General features: G+C 34.4%; 1 non-coding gene across 1 annotated transcript; it reads left to right on the top strand.

Moving 5' to 3' along the window:
• Positions 1-20,185: 20,185 nt before the first annotated feature.
• Positions 20,186-20,378, top strand: LOC142165477 (U2 spliceosomal RNA). Its single transcript, XR_012696191.1, has one exon. It is a non-coding gene; the product is annotated as a U2 spliceosomal RNA (small nuclear RNA).
• The last annotated feature ends 1,096 nt before the right edge of the window (positions 20,379-21,474 follow it).

Below are 21,474 nucleotides of genomic sequence, written 5' to 3'. Positions count from 1 at the left end.
TGACTCTATTCACTTTAAAGATTTTGTTGGCTATCTTTTCCATATGGTTCACTGAGATCTTATCGGGAACGTGAGCCTCATTCAAGATTTTCATTAAAACTTAATGGTGCTCGTCTGAGTGGATTAACAATGATAATAGTGAAATTTGAGCAGGTGTCTTCCTTAATTGTTCAACGATAGAATAGTCCTATGCCTTCATCTTCCTCAAGAATTCCTCTGCCTCTTCTTCAGTTACAGCTTTCTTTACCAGCACTGGGTTATCTTTGGAGATCTTAGCTTTTCTCAACTCCTCGGGGGCAAAACATCTTCCCGAGCGAGTCAAACCCTAGGTTTCGCATTCTTTGATTTCTTTCCCTTTGTAAGTCATTGTCACCCGTTCGTAATTCCATAAAATAGCCTTGCTGTTGACTATTGGTATCTGGATTACTGACTTGATAATGACATGATCTGTGCGGGCGCCCTCCACGATTACGACATGTTTGCTTGCCACTCCTGACACAACCACTTTCATCCTTTCTTACTTTGATGCAACATCACTCGAAGACCCCTTCTTAACTATTACGGATGGTTCACTACTCCTTTCGCTCAACTTGAGCACTAATTTCTCACTTGTTTATTGTTCAACTATCTTGACCCCACTGGACCGAATCATCATGACGGTCTGTGACCGCTTCCTGGGCTCCCCTCCCTCATGCACTATTTCAATCATATTTGCCTCTTGATGGGCTGGCATCAGATTTCGGTTGATATTGGGCGCCTTGGGAGCTTGAACTTCAATCCGATTGGTATCAATAAGCTCCTGGATAGCAATTTTTTAAGTGCCAACACTTCTCCATGTCATGACCTAGAGTACCAGAACAATACTCACAGCTTATGGAATAATCAAGATTTTTCGGGGGAGGATTTGGCAATTTGGACTATATCGGCCTCAGTATGTCCAGTTGTCTTATCTTGTGGAATAAACTAGTATATGACTCTCCCAATGGAGTAAAAGTTTTCTTTTTCTGCAACCTTTCATCCTTAAATGCTTGATTAGGCCGGAAACTTGGTCCAGGAGGGTTTCGGTGGGCTCGTAGAGGTGGATAAGTGTTTTGGGGAATGGGCGCACGCCATTGTGCGTGGGCGGGAGGTTAGTTGTATGTTTGGGCGTGGTGGATAGAAAAATGAGATTTTGGTAGGGGGTAGTAGTGTTGGGGTGGATTATATGGGCTTTGAGGGTAACTTTGGTGGCAGGATCGAGGTTGATTATAGTGGTGAGATGAGCCTATGGGTCCAAACCAAGTTCTTGAATCAATCATTGCTACGTCCCCCCTCTTCTTTTTCCCAATTCCTCCCGTGTCGCCCTGAATAGCCTGAGTAGTCACCTTAATAGCCGAATAGCTCATAATTTTATTCGACTTGAGCCCCTCTTCTACCATACCTCCCGTCTTCACTACTTCATTGAAGGATTTTCCTATAGCTGAGACCAGATGGCCATAGTAAGTAGGTTCTAAGGCCTGTAGGAAATAATCCACCATCTCACCTTCTTTCATTGGAGGGTCTACTCTTGCTGTCTGCTCTCTCCATTGGAAACCATACTCTCTGAAACATTTTCACTCTGCTTTTTCTTCAGTTTTGTCAAGGACAGTCGATCTGGAACGATCTCAAAATTGTATTGGAAGTGACAAGCGAATGCTTGAACCAGATCATCTCATGTATACCACCTTCCGTGATCCTGCCGGGTGTACCACTCCAGCACTGATCCACTCAGACTTTGATTGAAATATGCCATCAGCAATTCATTTTTTCCTCCAGCTCCCCTCATCTTGCTACAAAAACCTCTCAAATGTGCTACTGGATCACCGTGCCCATCGTACAAATCAAACTTGGGCATCTTAAACCCTGCCGGTAATTGCACATTTGGAAACAGACACAGGTCTTTGTAAGCCACACTTACTTGACCTCCTAACCCGCATGTCTCTGAATGATTATTCTAAGCTTTTAACTTTTCTGAACATCTCTTCCTGTTCAGGATTTTTGGATGGTTTTTCAGCTTCCGCAGAGAGATCAAAACGAGGAGTATAAACTTCTGAAGCTTTGAAAGTGGGCTCTGAGGGTTAGTATTGGTTATCCTGGGCTTGGAACACAGGCTCACTAGAAGATTGGTGTAGTGTAGCAGATGGGGATGCTACGAAGACATGAGTGATTGAGGGAGGAGTATATGGAACTGGTTTGGGTGGTGGAGCTTGCGAGGTTTGGGAGGTGGTGCCTTGGTAGTGATGGTAAATAGGAAATCCTGCAGATGAATCAACAGTAGGATGTTCCTGGGTTCGAGTCAATGGCGGGATGAAAGCAGGGTTGGCGGGGTAAGCTGGTGGTGGTTGCCCTTTTGCCCAGGCCTGGTACATTTCGGCCATCTGTTGCTTCAACTTATACATATCTTCTTTCATCGAATAAACATCCAACTCTTCCACCTCTCTTGAAGGATCGATGACACTCGCATCAAGTTCTTGGCTAGACATGATCAATTTTCCTTTGGACCTGGTGTTGTATGGATGGGTTGCCAGAATGCTCAACAAACTAACCACCTGCCTTAGTTCTACAGCATCAACAACAAACTCGTTAGTGATTAGAGCTTAAAAGATTGGTAACCACATATTTGTGGAATGCAATGCACCTAAGTAATTAATCATTTCTATCATGTATTTGCTCGATTGCTTGTGTCATCCCGGCTTTTCCTTATTTCCATGTGCAACTTCCCTTTTTCTCTTTTTTTCCTGCCTTTCTTTGTTTGACTTCTATTTTTTTTTATTCTCTCATTTCCCTTTCTTATTTTGTTTCCTTCTCACGGTTTCTTATTTTCTTTCTCTTTTTCTTTTGTTTATGGTTGAATCCTATGGAGATTGCCTACGTATCATGACCCCGCATGAATCAGACCGAGCGTAGTTCTGGGGTATAAGTGTAAAAATAAGTAATAATTTTTTTTTGGGATTTTCAAAAAGCAAATACTTTGATTATAATGACTCAAAAGAAACTAACAGACTTTAACAGAAAGAAAATACAGACTCAAGTAAAAAAAATCAGGAATACATTAATGCCGCAAATGCTCCTGGGGCCCGCGGGACATCATTCGGTCTCACCACGGGCCTATATGCAAGATCCCTTTGAAGCCTCTCCAAGTCACTCATTATCTATCGGACAAACGTCATCACTGCCATGAAGAAAGTGGTGCGAGTCATATCCTCACATGCTTGGCATTTCACACAATGTAGTCTGCGATGACTCTGACCCGCTCTCGGATTCTACCCTTTTCCTGAAGCAGACGCCCGACCTGTTGATTCCAGGCTTCTAACACCTGAGTGTCGTGGAGATGTTGATTTTGCAACTGTTGCATTTTTTCTCCATCTGAGCCATCAAATCATAATAGTGTTCCCTATCAGCCTTGAAGTCCTTGGCTTGCTTGGCTGCTTCATTCTCGAGGGTAGTCATTTTTCTCTTCAGGCTGGTGATTGTCCCTTCATACTTTCTTTTCGTTTGTTGCACAAACTTTGCCCACTCTTCTGCCTCCTTTGCCCATTATGCCCAGACTTTGGCTAGGTTGGCCTCAGACTTTTCCAAGTCATCTTGATACTCAAGGGCTTTCTTTTTCAGACTGCTTATAAGCCTTTCATCCGCTCGGCTTCTTTCCGGGTTTCTAGTAGCTCTTCTCATTTTCTGAATTTGGGCTTTGAGCTTCATTTTCTTGAGTTAGTTTTTTCTTCTCGCCTTTATCCGCGGCGACTTGCAAACCATTCTCAAACTGAAGGTCCATGAATTGCTTTTTTAGCCTGCCTATGGTGGCTCTGTACTCATTTTCTTTGGCCAGCCAATCCCATTGCTCTTGTGATGCTCTGACAAATTCTTGAAGATGAGGTCTTTTGGCCGGCCTTACAAACTCAACTTCCCTTTTATACCTGGCAAGATATACTGGTGCAACTTCACCTCTGGACAGATCACGCACTCGAGTATTCGTCGTCAAGTACTGACATTCGCTCCAAATTTGGCGGACTGCCGCTTCATGAAATTGACCATCGGGACCAATCTCGACCACATGGCGACTAATGTCTTCATCCCTGGGAACCATTTGATATCTCCCTAATTGTCTCAAAACCCGGTATGGGGCATAAGGCTGGATACTCCTGAGACCCATCAAAAGGAAATGAGGCCCGGTAGCTGGCATGTATATGATCTCATCTACGGGGAGCCATCCAAACGTCCACTCTATTTGACTTGCACTGATGGAACGGAGATGTGATACCCATTCTATAACCCCTTCTGGCAATCTGATCCCATCATCCCTCGTATAAAATTCCTCTATACAGGTTTTCTCTGTCGACCCATGACTCAGGAATTGAGGACGATGGCATAGATGTTCAATCATCCACATCTGCAGCAACAAGTTGCACCCCTCAAAAAAGTCTCCTCCAGTTTTGCAGGCTGTGAGAGCGCGGAAGATTTCAGCTACTATCATGGGTGTGAGGGTGCTTTTGGCCTGAGTAAGCAAAGTGCTGACAACCCCAACTATTCGTATGCCGATATTTCCATCTTTCCTAGGAAACACCAGAAATCCCAAGAAGACCACCATAAAAGCAAAACACCTGTGTTCTTCCCATTTGAGGCGGTTCCCTTTGCTACAATTTTTGTTTTTTGGATTGTTAAACCCTCCTATGTGACCATATCTTTGGTATATAAACTGCGAAGTGGAAAATCCTGCAGCCAAATCTGGGTTATGGAACCCCTGCTTATCTTTAAGGAATCTAGGAATCTGTGCACAACGACGACTCTTGGAGCAACCAGATATTTGTGTCTCGGAGGAACTTCAGCGCTCCCAATATATTCGGCTATTTCTTCCAGAGTTGGGGTGAGTTCAAAATCTGAGAAATAAAAAAAGTTGTGGGCCAGGTCCCAGAATGTAACCAATGCCTTTATGATGTCCCCTCTAGGCCTGATCTTCAACAACCCGGTGAGTCCTCCCAAGTATAGATTGACCTTATCTTGCCCTGATTACCCAGATCTTCCCACCACATACACAACTCCAAAGGGATCTTGTTCATGACTATTATTGGAAAATTTTGACTCGTGCTCATTCTGCACATTTATTAGGGTGATTAAGCAAAATCATGACTTATTTGACTCAAGAAAAGTTAATTTTTGAAATTGTAATTTCAAAAATAAAATGCGGCTTTGCAAATACGGCCTTTCAGCACTTCCGGGAAGAAGATTTTAAGGTTGTGCTTGCTAACCGACCAAAAATTCGAAAAAGAGACCAAAGATGGCTGTTCTTGCTAAGACAGCCTTCCAGCGTCCTTTTGGGGACATTCGGCTATTTTAGACAAAAATGACATCACCCTGCTTATTTAAAATAAAATAATTTTTATTGTTATTTTGGACTATTTTTGCAAAAGGAAAGTTGGACCCGATGGGGGTTGCCTACGTATCCCACATCCGGCGAAAATCAAACTGGCGTAGTTCGGGCAATTCTGACAAAACAAAAAACCAACTCTTTTTTTTTTCTTTTTTCACAAAAAATTTCTCTTTTTTTTTTCAAAATTTTGGCAGAGTTTCGATATGTTTTGGACATTGGTTTTCAAAAACAGACAATTATCTCTCTCAGTCCCCACATTTTCCTTTTCAACTTTTCCTCTATGATCCGGTTAACATGCAAATCCGAAGCAAATGAATGCATAAGTAGCAAGTAAGATGCATCAGTATGGTCTTTTCATTTCGGGTACACCTGTCCTAGACAGACCCAACCCCTGTGTTGAGTCTCCAAAGTCAAATGCACATGATGCAAACAAACGTTCCTACTAGGGATCCGGTATGAGGCTGAGTTATTCTAGGTTTAAAACCTGGGTATGTGTTCTAGACTGTGTACCCGAGCGGACAACTCGAGCCGAGGAGGGGCCTACGTACCGGGAACCAAAAGGCCATCCGGCTTAGTAACTTGTCTGAGCCTCTTTCTTATTTCAAGGTATGACACTAACAGAATAGGGATTCTCGACCAGCGAGCACATCCTCGAAGATGAGAAGAGAAGGGTTTCGTAGCAGTTTATATGTAGTTCAAATAGTATCAAAGTGGTAAAAGCAATATTTAGCACATTAGGCCCAAACATGTAATCAGATAAATAAAGCCAAATATAACAATTCATCTAAGCTCAAATTATGAACTCTGAACCAGAAGTTCTGGGTTCCAGTCCCCAGCAGAGTCGCCAGAGCTGTCACACCTCCTTTTTACTACACCCCCGTAAGGGTATAAAGGAGTTTTTTCCAACTTAAAGTGACAATCGAAACGGGATTCATTTATTATTAAAAATTCAGAGTCGCCACTTGGGATAATTTATGGTGTCCCAAGTCACCAGTTCAAATCCCGAATCGAAGAAAAGATTGACTCTGTTTTACAGTCCGCGAACACAGAAATCCAGGTAAGAAATTTTGTTAACCCGGGAGAAGGTGTTAGGTATTCCCGGGTTTCGTGGTTCTAGCACGGTCGCTCAATTGTTATAATTGGCCTATTATCTGATTTTAATACATGTTTTAGCCTATGGTTCAATTAACTTATTAACCGCTCTTATTCATTTTTTAGGAATATTGCAACGTCATTTAAAATATGTCTTGAACCACATCACATACCCGCGGTCCACGACACATTTTATTTAACGTTGTTGGGATTTGGATTTGGGTCACATCAAATACACACCCGAGTTTAGGAAGGTAATTTTAAATTACGCACCTAAAGAAACTACGCATTTTTCAACTTTGCGAGGGCCATAGAAATTTCGCTATATGGCATGCCTCGAATTCTAAGGATTTAAAATTAATTAAATGAGTGTCATGAGTTTTGAGGTTTTATTGTGGATGGAGTGGTATAAATTGATAAGTACAAAAGGCCTAAAGAAATGAGTTAGCTACATGTATATCACTGGAGCCTTTTTGTTATAGCATACTACAATTCAGAAAGGTGGAGTTGGCATTTATGTGAAAACAACAAAAGACAGGTGCCAGCTTTGGGTTCATCTCCATATCATCTTCAAAAGACCGACTTTCGTTTTCAAATTCTAGAAAGAAACTAATAAAATTTTATAACAAAATAATGAATCTTAAATGACCATATGAGCACAAAAAAGAAAAAGAAACCATGCTGAGAACTATTCGGATGAACCAGAAGGAACAAAACAAACATGGACATACAAAATGCATTTTAAACTTGATTATAACAAAGAACACTTAAAGTAATTAATTTATTTAACACTATGCTAAAGAGAAAGTTGTAGTATCACCACTATAACTTCTACAGTACCATTTTGAAGCAGAGGAAGTTGAATCTTCACATGGTTAATTTAAGAAAATATGCAGCCAATAACATAAATTGAAGATAAGATCCTTCCACTAACGCAATCTATTTTTTTTTACATCTTAATGTTGACAAATTGTTCAACTTCACATACTTCTTTAAATTTCAAAATATGAACATGGTGCTACATGAGCTTGAAATCTAAATGTAAACAAAACAATACCTGCTGTTACAAGTCATGAGCCAAGAAAAATAAAAAAAAGTAAAAAAAAAAACAAAAACGAGACAGAGTCATGAACATACTAAAATAACGTTAACATTTGCAAATCTCAATTCACTCAATCAAAGAAATATCATTCATGCGAACAGATCCAATTCGAAAGAAACTTTATCAAAAGAACCAAATCAATTTGCTTATGCTTCAATAAAGATGCTCTGACATTTATTAACTCAAGAGCTTGAATTACATACCTACAAGAGAGTGAATTCAAATGAATAAAATCTGAAAATTGTAGAGTCAATACAGCAGCAACAACAAAATCTCTATCAACTCTTCTTTAAACCCAAGATTCAAGGCCCGAAATGTTGAAAGAAAAATTTAATGAAAACTTTCAACCTAAATTTCTCTCCTCCCCCTCTCTTCTTTTTTTTTTCTTTTCAAATTTTCACTTCTATTTATAGCAAAATTTTCGAGATTTTTTAGATTTGTTTTAAAAATATTTTATTGTTTTATTATGTTTTAATTAAAAGAAATCCCACTTACAAATTGCTTTTATTTTTTTATAAAAAGTAATCACACCTTTCTTTACTTTTATTTTTTAAATTCCAACTTTAATTACATTTATATTATTTAAAATCCCACTTGTTTTTACTTTTTAAAAGAGAATTCCACTTGTTTAACTTTTCTTAATAAAACAATCCACTTTCTTTTGCTTTTCTTTTAAAAATGCTACTTTCTTTTACTTTAAATTTTTTTAATTTTCATATACCTTAATATTTATTTTTAATTCCAACTTTCTTTTACTTTTTATTTTTTTTAAAATTTCCACAAAACTTTACTTTTATTTTTTAAATTTTCTACTTTCTTTTACTTTTTAAAAGAGAATTCCACCTACTTTTAATTTTATTTTTTTATTCAATACTTCCCTTTTTTTATTTTTAAATCACTCCTGAAAATTTTTAAAAAATAATATTTTTCGGAATTTTTTTATTATTTTAAAATAAAAATAAAATAATAGTAATAATAATAATAATTCACCTTTTAAAATTTTGTATTTTTACCCTATAATAAAAAGTGTAACAAAGCTAAAAATTATAGGTTAAAACCTCTAAAGTATTTACATAGAAGAAGTGATAAAAAATTTAATATTGTCAAAAATTAGGTGCTCACACCTGATATTTAGGACTTTTTTACCTAGTTCAAATAAGGAATATTTTGATAAGCAAAATTTTAATTGATTTTGAAGTACAAAATATTAGGAATATAACTTAAATTATAATTTTGTCCAATATTAACTTTATTTCTAAAGGGTAAAAAAGGCGAACGACATTTCGCTAAAGAGTTTCGTGCTTTTAGTATACTAGTCTCCATATCACGTGCTTCACACGTATAAATAGAGCGACAAATATCTATGAAATAGGTTTTAGTTTTGTTTGATTGTTTTCCAAAATAAGTAAAACTTGTGAGTTAGGAAAAATTCTATTTTCAATGTAATTTATGATGATATTGAATCATTCTTTGATTTGTTATCATTTCAGTTATTATTTGCTTACTCTCTGTTCTGTTTGAAAATTATAAACGAAATAAATCAAAACCTAATATAAAATAAAAGCACGACCGAAAAGACTGAACTTCCGGCCAACTCCTATCACCTCTCCCCCAAAATTCCAAACCACAATGCGAGAATATTACATGCCCAAATAAAGGAATAATGAAAAGAGAAATTGTAGAACTTGTCAAACTCTTGTGAATTTGTTACCTACACGGAGTTGCATGTTTTTGGCACTATTTTAGAGGGAATTATAATGTGTAATAAACAACAAAGAACATTCCTGGCATGACTAATTTTCTACACATCAAATAGTTGGGCATAAATTAAGTAATACTAAAAATAATTAAGTTCAATATTCATTATAATATTGTGTATGAGAATATAATTAAGCTAATTGAATAGTACGTACATTAAATTTTAGAGGAAAAATTAAGCTAAAAAACATTGCAGGAGCATCATAATATGTGTGTGTCTTGTTTCAAACTAATAGAAGAGAGGAAAACAACAAATGTTAGTTCTCCATTAGAAATAAATGCTTCTCTTCTTTTAATTTATGTCTAACAATCTTGTGGACGAAGATCTTCATCTTATTCCAATTTTGAAAATAAGAAAAGATGAAGATGTAAATATGCGAAAAATAAAATTAAAATAGTAATAATTATAAAAAATATTATTGGTCAAGAATCAAGTTTTATATATAGTTTAACCAGACAGATCATCTTCATGAGAGAAGAAAGGATAGGCATTGAAAACTGAGAAAGAAAAGAAAGCAGCTAAACAAACCAAAAAGTGAATTAAAATCACATGGAGAAGGTTCGTATAGTACCATTCTTCATATGTATTTTCTTCCAATGAGAAATCAACCCAATCAAACGCAACCTTCGTTTAGAAAAAGAAAGCTATATTGCTGAAAGTGAAAACAAAGAGAGCGTTCAATTTCGTCCTAGAATACAGCACCGTTCGTCCACGATAACCCTATAAATACTCGGATTTCCCTTGACATGAATTCTAAGTGTATAAAATTATAAGAGTCCTAATGAAAAGTTTAACTTTGATTGAATAATATAAATCCTATCTAATATGAATCCTAATGGAAATAACTACTGTAAACTTTGCAGGGTATACGTATGCGCTATTTAAGTCCGAAAAGAAGTCTAACCATTGGTAATTACAATTATATCCTTAAATTATACAAATATTTAAGGGCGTATAAGTCGATCAAAGTTTCAGGGATATTTTAGTTGTTCAATATTTAAAATAAAATATCGTGCTTTTATAATAATTAGTTTCTATGTACGTTCGCTGCACATAAATCTTTAATTAATTATTTTTATGATACAAGAGAAAGAATCTTTATAAAGCAATCATCATTGATAAAAAAACAATAATATTTGAAATTCTATAACTCTAAGATATTTATAGAAGCTAGTTCGCAAGTCGATCGGTTAGGTGTATGAGCCAGCTATTTCGCACAATACTTTAGAGCGATACTTATTCATATTACAATTAGAACTTGAGCTATTTTGAAGGAGTTTACTGTCGGTTATGATTAATGCCTATTTGACTCATATTACAATTAGTTTGAATATTACAATTACATCCATGTTTAACTTCCTTTATTAAACTACTATTTTTGTTATTTAAGGGCATAAAAGTCGATTAATATTTTAAGGATATTTTTGTCGTTCAACATTTAGCGTGAAACATTCGTGATTTTATAATAATATAGCTATAGATATAAATATTGATAGATAGATATAGATATAGATTAAAATAATTAATATTGTATAGAATTATAGATAGATTTCTACTTATTTCACATTAATCTTGAAATAGATGAATAAAATATGCCCCTGCAATAAAATAACGGAAGAAAGAAATATTATGATCCCCCGATCTCTATTCGGCTTACAGAATCTTATGCGAATTATTTTATGAGCAAAATAACATGTAACCTTCTATGGAGTAGATTCCGTCGTATAAGATATCTAGGCCAGGTTATTTTATATGTTTTTGATAGAGAAGGTAGCAACAAGTGGTCCTACATCTTAGGATCATATCAATAGCAATGAAGAAAATTGATTCTGTTAAATGAACAGTCAAAGGTATACTGAACAAAATTTATCAATAATATAGGGTAGTTGGTTAGTTAATGTACGCTTATGATTGAAATACTCTATTGGAGTGTCATAACAATAATAATAAGTATATATATATACATACATATATGTGTGTATATATATATATATATGAATGTTATGGTTGTCTAATTATTATGACCATATTGCTGGCCTGGAGAGATTGCAAAGCAAATTGAAACAATAGCACATGCAAGGAGTTGTCTTTTTTGTTACACAAATCCAAACCATATCAGTTCAATAGATTAGGTATTAAATCATGTCCAATGAAATGGGGGTCCTTTCCTATCTTCAGCCTATGCCAAAAAGTAGTCTGATGCCCTTTTGAAGAAGAATTTAAGAGAAACTATTATAAATTGAGAATTTTGTTTTTTGGACTACAAGCATTTGAATTTAAACACAAACTTGTAGTAATGGAGATCAGCTTGTCCCATGACTAACTTTTTAGTAGCAACTTTTGTCCCAAACAAAGCAATTTAAAGTAAAATTTTCAAATACCATGCTACAGTTCATGAAAAGTTAAGCGACTACAAATTAACGACTCAGATATTTCAACTATTTCAATAAACACATATATTTTTTACTTTCAAATTACCCAATCATATGTGTGTATATATAAAATCTTATTGAGCTGCTCTGGATAGAGTGCATCACTTCATATGCTCTATTTGTGCATATCGTTATATGATTTGACTGAGGTTAGATTATTATACTTTTGTGTGTTTTCCTCTATTAGTGCTATGTATATAAAGTAAAGTTTAATATGAGGTCTAAATTCATATAATTCTTTTATTTAATTTTATTTTTCTAGCTTTTGAAGATGCAAAGTTACTAATATATATTTTTGTAAGCTATTTGATCTCATCCGAGACATTGTTAATCTTAAGTAATAGAATGTTATTCAAGAGGTTGATAACTTTTTATCAAAATAAATTTTTGATGCATCAATATGTTTCCTGCAATTCTTGAAACTTCGAAAAAAATAAAAAATTATAAAAATGCACAATATATAATTTGTTTAATAGTACTCTTCCGCTTTTGTTTTCTACAGCTATCTACCCTTTGTATAAAAGCGGAAGAGTACTATTAAACACTTTTATATAATTCTTTTTAGCTTTTTACCTTTGAAATATAATATTATTTAAAAGAAAAATTAACCTATAAATTTAACATTGGTAAAAATTGGGCCTCACCACCAAATCCTTTAACTAAAGATCTTGAATTCAAGCCATAGAAATAAAAAAAAATCTTGCTACAAGAAAAATGGCTTTTAACGACCATTTCCTAACGAAGGGGCGTGAATCCAGTTGTTATAAGTGAACTTTTAGTGACCACATTTATTTTCGGTCGTTAAAGTTGATTTTAGTTCGATATTAACGAGGGGATAAGATCTAGTCCTTAAGAAGCATAATATCCGATCGTTAAACTAAACAAATTAATAAAAAAGGGCGCTAAGATTTCCCTCTTATTTTTCCCAACCCTTCATGCGCCCACCCACGCGCCCAAACCCCCAACCGCTAAATAAAAGAAAAATACCCTCACATCCTCTCCATTGTAGTTTTCCCCAATTCGCCCCCCGCCCCCTCCCAGATGAAAGAAAAACAATCTCATGTTCTGTAGTGATCACAAAACTTACAGTTATAGAGCTTAGAGCACTTGACGAAGAATCATAGATGGATTGGACTCCCCTGTAGCTGATCTGCTGCTTCTGTTAAAGTGCTCTTAGGGTTTCTCCTTCTCATCAAGGTAAGTTTCTACTAATATCTTAAACTTTCAATTATTTTTGTTGTGGAATTTGTTATTATTATACTGCTCCGATTATCTCTATTTGTGATATTATTATTGTTCCAATTATCTCTCTTTGTGATAGTTTTTATCAAGTATATTGGTGTTCTACTTAGAATTACATGTTTTTCAATTATATAATTACTTTCACCGATCCGTTTGCAGGAGTATTTGATTTGTTGTTCATCTTTTTTGATATTAAAACTTTTATTGGTTTAAACTTATTGGGTTTACCGAAGATGTTCTTGTTGGTAGTGTCGCCTATAAGTTCACTATATTTATCTCGAGAAAGGAAAAAATTATTTCGAAATTTGGGGGTAATATTATTCGTTAACAGTATGAATATTTATGTAATAATATGCTTAATATTGTCAATCAAAAATTAATAGGCTCTTAACAAGCGATAAAAAATGATGTGGTATTAGTATATTGTATTGTTGACACTAGATAGTATTTTCCATTCTCAAAAAATTTTGTTAGTTTACAAGATTATAATTCAAGGATCTTCTGTTAGGAAAACTTAATGGAATGTAGTATTGAAATTGGACATAATAATTTTATTAAGTGTTCATTTTGATAATCGCGCTTTTGTTTTATGCTTTCACCATAAAACAGCTTGCATACGATTAATTATATATATATTCTTTATAGATATGTTATGGTGGTGAGCAATATAAAGGCATAGAGCTTATGGAGAAAGATATGAGCATATGTTACCTTTGCTATTGCAATAAATAAAAAGGATATGGCCCGTTCCTCTAGATCTGTTTAAGAAGTGCAAACCTTCTTGTTTAATGCGCTTCATGCGTTTTTGCATCAACAACTGCATCCAGTTTTGATTACAAATCTCTTGAAGAAAGTGATGTTCTATTATATTCAGACTTCACAGCCCGCAATAATGTTGATAGTGAAAAGAATGATTTCCCTCATGCTACTGCCAGTTCTGTACATTCCTTTTGTATTATTCTGGAATATTATACATATAACTGAAGTTGTCCGCATGCATATGTGAGATAAGATTTTATGGCTAATGCGTTTTTTTGCTTTTAAAGCTTATCTTCTTTTGTTCTCCATCCATCTTCTGATTCATTCTTTATTCATCTTCATCCGTATCATTTGCATTTTTTCTGGAAGGGGAAGTAATGATCTTTGAAACTTGGAACATATGCAGTGATACTGGTAGTTGTTGGGAAACAATAACTGAGTCCTGGCTTGATTTAGGTGAGTACTCAGAAGAGATGGAAAAAGTATCTTTTATATGTTCATGTGCTTTGGACTCTATTAATAACGGAGGATCAGTCCTTATTTCTATTGGACGGCCTGGAATCATGTGAAGCTATTGAAACATGTATCACTTTCGCTAGAATCTTCAAATTTGAAGGTATGGTGTAAAAACTGCACATATATTCATCACGTTACCTAGATATGAACATCTAAAATAAAAAAAATATTTTTAAAGAAAGGCGACTTGCTTTAGTATATAAAAGTAAAATATTATATAGGAATATTAAATCATAATGGTATTATATACAATGTTAAAATTTATTTAATTTGAAGTTTACTTTTTTGTGGTGTATTGTGATTCATCTCATAGCAATCTCTGTATTATGATCCCAAGTAAGTAAACAACCTGTGGAAAGATTTTCAGCACGTTTATTCTTTCTGATGATTGTTCATTATTCGGCTACACAATAGGCTATTCAGACAATTATTTGCTACTCTAGTAATTCTTTTTGAATGTTCTTGTTTTCAAAATATACAAACTTCAGTTGTTTTTCTATTTTGACTTTGGGAGCGTGTTGAAGAAAATCATTTAGGATAATATAGAATATTCTTAATAATTATATTAGTCAAGTGTATGCTATCTTAATCATTGTTTCATAATTAAGAATCTCAAGTGTTAGGAAACAATCATAATTAAGAATCTCAAGTATTAAGAAACAAGCAAAGAATGAATTTCATGTGTTAGGAAACAATCAATGAAAGAATCTCAATAGTTAGGAAACTTGCCTTTATTTCATATAGTTCAAAACTCCTATACAATGAGTACTCATATTGTTAACCAAATACTTCAAAGTTCAAACAAAGGTTTTCTCTCTTCTCTGCTCTTCATCTTCATAATTTATTAGAATTTGAATCTTCATTTACTCGGAAAATTCAAGGATTTCCAGGAATTTACTGAAACATGAGTATATTTCTTTTTCGATTGGTATGAAACTTGAGTATACTTTCAGTGATGAGAGATCAATAGAATTTCCCCCATCCCTTTAAATGTTGTTGGAGATATAGATTCTTAATTATACTAATTTTAATTTTGATGGTAGGAAGGAATGAACATCGAGAGATTCTTGTTTCCAAGATATTGTACACAATCGTGTATTGGAGCTAACAATTTCACTAGTTTTGTAACTATTCTGCATCTTCTTGATGCCATCAATGAAACTAATTACTTCATAAAAAAAGATATTATATACAATCATGGACTATTGCCATTTGTTATGAAAGTTATATTTTGAGTCCGTCCCTGATCAATACACATGGATAAGAATCTTCCAATTCTCAAGTGTTTCTACCATTCATATCTAATTTTAGTACAGTTAGCTGCAGAAACCTAAATTTTCTTCAACTGAAATATGTTTTTATGTATTTAAACTGGGTGTTCTTGTCCTGTGTAGGTTCCTATATATTTTGTTTGTTCAGCGGCAGAAGAGTTACTGGCATTTCCAATATCATACCTGAATGGTTGTCCAGTCAATGTCAAGAAAGAGTACTACATTAACTGATCCTTTTGCTGTTAAAATAGAAAGTTGAGCAAGAAGATATAATCCATTTCTTATTGTTTATGTGTGGATCCATAGCTCAATTCTGGGCAACCTCTATTCACTAATATTCAGTTGTCAAAGGAGAAAAAGCTCTTGGTATCTCCTGCAATTCGTTCATCAAAATTCCTGTAAGATATATTCAGTCTCCTCATGTCAAAATATAAGCTACAAAACATGAGCATAGTAACCTGCTTAATAACCTTATTGTATATGCTATTTTTTTCTTTGTTATACTCTTTCTATCCTTTTACATCTTTTGACTTCACTGTTAGCCTGATAATTGTGCTTTTGTTTTATGCTTTCACCATAAAACAGTTTGCATACGATTAATTATGTATATATTCTTTATAGATATGTTATGTTAGTGAGAAATATAAAGGCATAGAGCTGATGAAGAAAGATATGAGCATATGTTACCTTTGCTATTGCAGTAAACAAAAAGGATATGGCTCGTTCTTCTAGACCTGTTTAAGAAGTGCAAACCTTCTTATTTAATGCGCTTTGTGACAACCACTTTGCAATATTTAGTTGTGATTGTATTGTGAAGTTGTCTTATGAAATAAAATATTTCTGAAGACGTTATTCTTAATTCTATTACTTGGAGTAATGACGTGACAGAGTTGAAAAAGAAGCATGATGCTGATGCTTTGCAGGCTCAATCGACATTAATGTCAAATGCTAATGCATTAACTGAAACATGATCTTCTCCTATTAGTTTGAGTATTCATGCTATTAATACAGGTGGTCGTGATGAAACAACTCTAAGATCTTTAGTTGTTCCAGGATCTTCTGCATTGGATCTTGTAAAAAAGAAGTTAATGGATGTTGGTGCTATGACTGCTGTTTCTTCACCAGTCCTAGCCTCTTCAGGATTAATATCATCTGAACTAAATGGATCAGAGGCACTTGAATCTACAGTCAGAGCTCCACAAAAAGAAAATAGCAAAGAGAAGTCAAAAGAAGCTAATGACAATGGCAATATGTCTGAGTCCTCTTCAGATTCAGAAATGGTGAGAGCGTACCAACCAAAGAGGACCGTATCATCCAATTCAAGGTATATTTTTCCCTCTCTCTTTGAAGATTTTGCTACTTTATAGCAATTCTTGTTTGCTGTTTTTCATGACTTTATGACCTATGTAAATTTTATGCATATACAAGTACATTCATTTATATACTTTTGTTCTACTTATATATCTAGTATCTGTTGACATTTTTCCCAAAACATTTATTTTTATGCTAACATGTTCTAGATACTGGTTTTTGACTTAATTTGCTATTAGGAACACCGAGGGTCTATCGGAAACAGCCTCTCTACTCCTTCGGAGTAGGGGTAAGGTCTGTGTACACACTACCCTCCCCAGGCCCTACTTGTGAGATTTCACTGGGTTGTTGTTGTCGTTGTAAAGAGATTGGATGAATAAGCTACAATAGAAATTGGAGCGGTACCTTTTGTTGCTACAAATTTTCTTTTATCTGTGAAGAAAAGAAAAACCTACTCTGTCTAAAGTATTTCTTATTCCAGTTCAATCCCTATTGCAGCCACCAACTACAAATTGTTATCTCTGTATTTTCCTTTTTGCTATTTTATTTTCATATTTATTTCTTTATATTTCTTATTTCTACATCTGAAAATCTGTTTGTTTTTCAGTATTAAGTTTTTTGAGTTAGAGAGAAGAAAATTTAGCATTTTACTGCTTACTTATTGGTTGTATTTGATGGAAATTTTTTGCCATGTGTTAATACTTTGTAGAAAATTTATCTGGTTATCCACCAGTCTAAAATAGAAGTGCGAGTGGAGCTAATAGGCGTCTAATGTTTGTAAGGAAAGGTGAGGGAGATAAAGTGATGCCAAAACCAGTTACCGGCTAAGGGTGTTATTTTATAATAGAAGAATAGAAAAAAAAAAGAATGCTAAGCTAGGTATTCTTGCAATTGGATATTGATTATTATTGAAGTTGGAGAAAACTCTATGTCTTTCATGATCACTTTTCTTCCTTCAAATTATGTTTTTTAAGTAATGGTCAGAACATGTGATTTTTGAATTAATTTTTATTTCAATTAAACTATTAGTTAGCTCTATACATGTTCTTTTACACCAGTTTTACATACGCATCAGTAAGACTACAAAACATTAGTAAGCATTGAAGCAAGTTCTTAATTTGAATTGCAGGATCTATGATGGAGTTCTTGTCAGCTAATTATTTGTTTTTGATTCTGCAGATGTAGAGTTATAAATGATGGAAAATTTTCACCTACTTAGTAGACAATGGTAGAAGTTGGTTGCTCCTATCACACTATCAAGAAGATTGTTCAACTACAGTACAATTTAATTTTCTCTTTTCTTAGGAGTTGCAAAAAACAAGTCATGCATATTGAATGGATTTATTTTGTAATGTGATCTTTTAGTTCTTTGTAATTAACAATGATGTTTATATGAGTACTGACATTTTTTTATGTATCTACATTTGAAATTATGAGTACCATTTGGTAACAGCAGGGAACAAACATTTTCTTTTTTTGTCGTAATTGATTAATAACGACCGAATTTAGTCTTTTAAAAATCGAATATACCTTCGTTATAGACCTTTTTTCTTGTAGTGTTGGTCGGAAGCATTTTCCCTTTTAATAGGCCTTATGCGAGACAAATTCAAATTAGTCGAGGCCTCAATACAAATTTTTTTACTATGAAATATAGTATTATTTTAAAAAAAATTAACCTATAGATTTAGGGAGAAATTAAAAAATAGACAGATTTACAAGTGGTCATTCAAAAATAGCCACAGTTTCAAAAGTAATCAAAATTTAGGCACTTTTCATATAAAGATAAATTTGAACAAAAACACTGTTTAAAATCCGAAAAAATATTCCAGCATAATATACTGGAACTCCAGTATATTATACTAGAACTCCAGTCTAATATACTGGAGTTCCAGTATAATATACCGGTCCAGCATTATATACTGGAGTTTGGAGCACCGGTGCTCCAGTCTCCAAATAGTATACTAGAGCTAGCAAAGTATACCGATCCAGCATAATATGCTGGAAGTACATAAACAGGTGCACCGAACTCCAGTATATTATGCCGGACCAGTCTCTATTGCAGCAAAATAGTGGCTATTTTCAATAACTTGGCAAACACTGTCTATTTTTGAATGCCAAATCCGAAAATTGGCTAGACCGTGCTATTTTAACATAGATTTTTCATTGGTAAAAATTGGGCCTCACCATCAAATCTTTTAACAAAAGATCTTGGATTCGAGCCATAGAAAAGAAAACAAAATCTTGGCAGGAAGCATTTTCTCTTTTAATAGGCCTTATCCGAGACAAATTCAAATTAGTCGAAGCCTCAATATAAATACCAAATATCGGATGAAAAACTAATAAATAAAATAAAATTAGGGCCCCCCAAAAGTTTGGACCTAAAGCCTTTGCTTTAGTCGCTTTACTCTCTGGCCAGCCCTGACTCTAACACGACGGAGAAAATCCCATGCATGTTGCAAGGGGCGTAGCTACGTAGTTGCAAGGGTGGTCAACTGACCACCCTTTATCAAAAAATTACACGGTATATATAAGAAAAATATTAGATTTTAGTGGTATATAGCATATATTGAACACCCTTTATCAGAGTTTCTATTTACTTCGTTCAAAGTTGAACACCCTAGATGAAATTTTTGGTGTTGCCACGGTATATTGCGGTACATCGCTACAATATATAAAAGCATTATGCATCACGTATTATTTATATGAATTGCATCAACAATAGTCTACAATATTTATGCATTATAAAACTCAAACTTTATAACAATCCTGTTCTTCAAGTGTCCCATAAACCAGGAAGTCGTCAATTTCTCACAAATTTGTGTGCACACTGCCGACAATATATATATTTATATAAATAATAAATAATATGATCAAACAAAAATGCTATGTTAAATTGATCGAAACAGCGCAAAATTTGACTTTTGATCCTGTTGAAAAAGAAAACAGAAAGTCGTGTTACTTCTGTTAAATACAGGTTTCAACATCTAAAGAGAATTATTGGTGAAATTCTATGTTAAACATCATGGGCACCTGTAATCGTTTTATGCTGTTGAATAATAGATCTTGTCATTCTCTGCCTTGAAAGTAGCAAAAAAGTTTTAATTTTTAATTAAAAAATGTACTTTCTTTCGAAAAAAGTTAGTAATTCTCTGTCAATTTAAAAAAAATTGACTTGGGCGAAGCCGCAGCGGGAGGTGACGGATGAAGCTGTTTTACTAATCACACTAATTGATTAACAAATTCATTAATTAAAATGCATCTTTTTTGTTTACTTCCAAGAAAAAAAAAAGGCAAGGTGTTTTTTCAATCTTTTCTAAGAACCTTTCTCGGCCTTTTGGCTAAGATCAAGTGTAGTATCTGTTCTTATCAATTTAATATCGGATATGTAGGCCATCAGCCGATGCGATATTAACTCAATTTTTTAAGGGGAAGGTCCATTAGGGTAACTTGCTATCCGGTCCTTCGCGCGTCGCCTAGGCGTTGCACTACAGCTAGGGGTGTCAATGGATATTTGAAAACCGACTAAACCGACCGAACCGAACCGATTTTTAGGTTTCTTTTTAAGAAACCGTAGGTTTTTATATAAATCTATAACCGCACCGATAATTAGGGTAGATTTTTTATTTTATTAAAATAAACCGAAAAAATACCGAACCGTACCGAATAAATTTTACATGTAGAAAATATATTTATTTATTAAGTTTAAAAGTAATAATGTATTAAATTTTCTTTGGGCCTTGAAATTATGAAAACTATTACAAGCCAACAAGTAATTAAACTCAAAATACTAATTCCTAAAACCTATTATGCTACTTCTACTTAAACTAAGTTATTTCAAGTATCTTTATTAGCAAGACACAAAGTATTCTAGCGATTATGAGTAGCAAACTACAATGTACTAAATATGTTTCCTTTCATATAATTTGGATTTATCTTTTTGAATACTTAATCTTCTATAGACTTTATTCCTGAGTCCCAGTTTGGTATATCTTTCAACTCGTCTGATTTATATTTTCTTTGCCTTTGTTTGATTTCTTTTACGCTGTTGTAGAATAGTTGATGGATCTACTCTCTAGCCATTTTTTTTAATTCATCACTCTTTAAACAGTAAAAATGTGTAGAGAGTTTTGCTAAGTCCTATAAAAGAACGTATGTTATTGCATTTTTGTCACGACCCCAATCCCCGGTCGTGATGGCGCCCAACACGATGCTAGGCAAGCCCGACCAATTCGTCACTCACAATCCCTTATGTAGAATTCATTACCAATTAATAGGATTTAATGCCAGATTAACATGAGTATAACTCTGTAGTAATAGATAAACAGTACGGAAAAATCCATAAAATATCACTATAGATCCCACCGATCTAGTGTCACGAGCCAAGAGCCTCTAATACAAGTCTGTGTAGCAACCTATACATAGAGTTGTCTAGAATGCGGCAAATAAATAGGATAAGGGGAGAAATCGGGTCCTGCGGACGCCATGCAGCTACCTCGATGACTCCGGAATAAGCTGAACAGCAGCAGAAGGCTCAAACTATGCCTCCGGGATACCTGTATCTGCACACATGGTGCAGGGAGTAAAGTAAGTACTCCAACTCAGTGAGT

Source organism: Nicotiana tabacum, chromosome 1 (genome assembly GCF_000715075.1).
Source record: "Nicotiana tabacum cultivar K326 chromosome 1, ASM71507v2, whole genome shotgun sequence".
Taxonomy (NCBI): Eukaryota; Viridiplantae; Streptophyta; class Magnoliopsida; order Solanales; family Solanaceae; genus Nicotiana; species Nicotiana tabacum.
Note: the sequence above shows the minus strand (reverse complement) of the source record. Positions and strands in the feature narration are given on the sequence as shown.